Here is a 4,127-nt window from a genome sequence, read left to right as displayed (position 1 = left end):
CACTATGGGTCTCCGAGCCTTCTATCAAAAGTTTGGTTTTGGAGTGATCGTATAGCCTTTACGTATACTTAGTACACGAGAAAGGCAAAAACATTATCATAAACAAGCAAAGTCGAAGCCGAACGTCAAAGACGAAACACAGAGTACACTCTGGAAAACGCATAATGCGAATCCATATAAGTGACAATTTGTTCAAAAACTAAGTAAAACACATATTCATAACACCACTCTTATTTAACCTCACGTTGAGATTGAACAAGAGTAGCCGAAGCCAAACGTCAAAGAAGAGACACAGAGTACACTGTGAAAAACGCATAATACGAATCCATATAGGTGACAACCACAGAGTACATTGTAAAAAAACGCATAATGCGAATCCATATAGGTGACAGTTTTGTTGAAAAACTATATAAACACATATTCATAACCCCACTTTTATTTAACCTCAAGTTGAGATTGAATAAGAATTAAGAGTAGCCGATTATCTCGGAGAAGCAAAAAGGCAACTACGCCATAGCTCCGATTAGCGCAGCGAGGGCTAAATACTGTGAAGGGGGCCCTGGTGCTTCACAGGCTCCGTTTGCTGTTATGTTCTTATTAGACCCCCCCTAACCATTCATTCGTAGGCACGATAAGCATAAACCCGCATCACACCGAAAATTAGGGGTCATCTGTATGGTGGACCATCACTGGAAAAGGCAATCCGTAATGTTATTCTTAGACAGATAATCAGCTGCCGACACCACACGGCTATCTAGGCTGTTCGGCATGTAATGCGGTTGCTGATTATTTACCTTCCAGATAAGCGAATTGGTATTTGCTTAACGGTATTTGGGTTAATATATGATACGATGACTTGATATGTTCATTTATTATTTTTCCCATTGGTGACGTTTCTTCCGCTGCAAGTTCGGACACACCCATGTATATTGACTGTTGCAATCACCCAATAAATTAATTTGATCAATTACAAATCAATGGCGGTTCAATTATACTTGATGTTCGTCCGGGCCTTGAAACTTATAAAGTGGCCCTTAAATCAGTCCCCTACATCGAGGAACGGAAGCCCAGAGCGCAAGTGGCTTCTGTACGTTATCACTGAGACGAGACTTCCCCATCTTATCGGTGTTTACTAATACGCTCGGTATCATTTTTGCACTGATAACTGCATACCGTGCAGCTTAAAGCGGTAAATCCTCTCCTCGCGCTAAAATAGAAGTTCATAAAAATGTTTGTACAAATGTCGCTGACATGTGCGTCAAGTGCGAAATGGATGAAAGAGACCACCTTGAGCAGCCTAAAGATATCAATCTGAATTTATTACATATTTACAAACTGACCAACGTGGCCACATAGCGATAATTGCGATAAGTTGCGTATCTATTTATGTTCAAACATCACTCAAGAATTGTTACACTACGCAACGGTGGCACTCTGTCTGCGTGTTACGAAAATAGATGACAACAAACGATAAATTTAACTCTTGCGTATTGATTAGGTCGATAGATCATTAGACCAATGAGTTGAACTTGTTAACCGCTGTAGTGACTCATGAATGAATCAAAGCTAGGCATCTTCATATTATGCTAGTGAAATATCTTGTTTTACCGAGATATGTTTGTCAATAATCCGACTGTCTAAAGCATAACGTTGGGATTTTTTTAGTTTGTGATAATTTCGTCATTTCTAAGTATACGTATCACGTATACTAAGTATACGTAAAGGCTATAGGATCACTGCCAATAAAAAGAAAAATAAGGAGAAGAAGATATTATTTTCTCAAGTGTTAAATTGAATTTCTCACGATTTAGTAGTTGCTTAATAAATTTTCTTTCAAGCATCAAAGACGATTTGTTCACCTGCTAAATTTCCTATGTTGCCAACGCACTCATATACTGTTAGAGCCTAATGAGCAACGTTGTAAAACGGTTTTCCACAAAAGTTACTGTTTTTAAAGTAATTTTCATACAAACTTCAAATTGTGCGTGCTAATTCGCTAAACGAGTTAGGGAGGATTAATGAAACAACTAAAATCGTTTAAGCATAGGGGAGCGAAAAAGTCAAAATTTGAATCACTTTAATGAGCATGACTGCCCACGGGACTAATATCACCTTCAATGTGTAAAAACTGGTGACCTTAATTTAAGTAATACCGGCGCCGGCCATGTCCGAACGCAGGTAGGTATTTGTTGACGTGATACTCGCATTAATAGAGGCCGACGAGTCATCTTCACTTCCACGAGTAATCACTGGGATGTTGGGTATATATGGGGTAGGGAGGTAGCGAGGTTCGTTTTGGTAAACATTTTGCCGCGTGTAATATGTAGTTTTTCTACACAAAGTAGAACAAAATAACGCGAGTCTGTTCTGCACCGATCGCGCACCAATTACAGTCGACTCTCTACATCTCGATGTTCTATATTTCGATATCTTTCCCTATGTCGTAGTTTTCTTGGTCCCTACGAACTACATACATTTTTGCTTTCTACATCTCGATAACCTCCCTATCTCGGTATCTCTCTATTTCGATGTGTTCGGATCATGTTTTGTTCAAGATTCACTCTCTATGTCGATATAATCAAATGTTTAGGCTACTAGACAACCTTGGGGCAATAACAAACACATAAAAAACAAGAAACGCCATTTGGTTAGTTACCGTTTTCCCTGGTTTTTCCTAGCAACGAGCTTTTTTCCATCTAGTACCCATTTCAATTTTCGATGGTCCCTTCAATATCGAGATGTGGAAAGGCAACTGTAATTAACTTTTTGACCGCACACGGCAGAACAAAATAACGCGAGTCTCGAGACTGTTCTGCACATCCACTATTTCGAGTTCCACTATTAGCGAGTTCGTACTGCGTATTTGTTAAAGTTAGTTAGTTAAAGTGGAATAAAATGGGATAATCGATCGCTCACCAATTAATAAATTTTTCGACCGCACACAGCAGAACAAGTTCAAAAAGGTCTAGAGATTGTTCTGCACATCCAAATCATGTTCGATCGCGTTCCAATTCTTTTATTACCTATGTTACTGGTTTCGAAAAATATTGGCGTGACTCGGCGGAGACGCTTTATACATTGTAAGTAATTCCTCCTAAGGCGTATTGCCCGCCAAAATGTGGAAAATTCCGGCTTTTCCAACCTTTCTATTTGTTATTTTGACACCTTTCCGATGGAATACCCAAATGACGTTTGCCCGGGTAGGGGGGTGGTTGGTCGTTTTGGGGCCTCTTCCCTAAATCCCTGTATCGCTGACGGAGGCGTTAGCGATATCACGACGTCGATTGGAAGGACATTTGCTAGTTTTGTCGTCAACGTTCTGCAGTACGGACCGTTGAAGATAAAACCAGAAGTTTTAATATTTGAAACCCTCGCGTTACAGGGACTTCAAGATAATAAACTTCTTTTGGCAAATTATTTGCTTTGGTACAAACCAATTGTAATTCCAAAGCTTAAGCTGATGGTATTGCACCTGCAGTACAAGTACAACACAGTAACTAATTAATGAAAGAGCACAAGGTAGAATGTCAACACTGAAACTTCCTCACGCCGAAGGAAAACCCTTTGGGATGAAATGAGGACTCGACCGATCACCGATTAGTAGTCTATATTTACAAACAGATTTTTCTTTTATAATACAAATTTATCACTTCAGCATATTGGTCACCTTTTGATTCCCAATGCTGAATCGATATGCCTATCTTTATTATTATTATTATTATAGAGTTTTGGCACTTCCTCAGCAAGCGTGCTGGGAATTTTCACCTACCCCGGGCAATCTGAATGCCAAAGGGGATTAGGCTCTGTGGATCTCATTCGCCGGTTGACTTAAAATCCTATAATAAACGTTTGCACCGGATGTATTAGTTATGGTGGTTCAGGAATCTTCTTACGATGCTGCAAGTTCCAAGAACCACTGTCTTTTGGATGCTATGGAGGTTATGAGATAGTTCCAGCTCTCCTAAGGATCTCAGAAGAGATTTCGGGACGATTCCGGTAGCTGAGATAACAACCGGAATTATACGCACGTCCTCCAGGTGCCACATCTGCTTCAACTCCTCCGCCAAGTCGTGGTACTTCGTTATCTTGTTGGAGAATGTTGTTTGGACATTATGGTCTAGCGGTAC

Source organism: Armigeres subalbatus, chromosome 2 (genome assembly GCF_024139115.2).
Source record: "Armigeres subalbatus isolate Guangzhou_Male chromosome 2, GZ_Asu_2, whole genome shotgun sequence".
NCBI lineage: Eukaryota > Metazoa > Arthropoda > Insecta > Diptera > Culicidae > Armigeres > Armigeres subalbatus.
Note: the sequence above shows the minus strand (reverse complement) of the source record.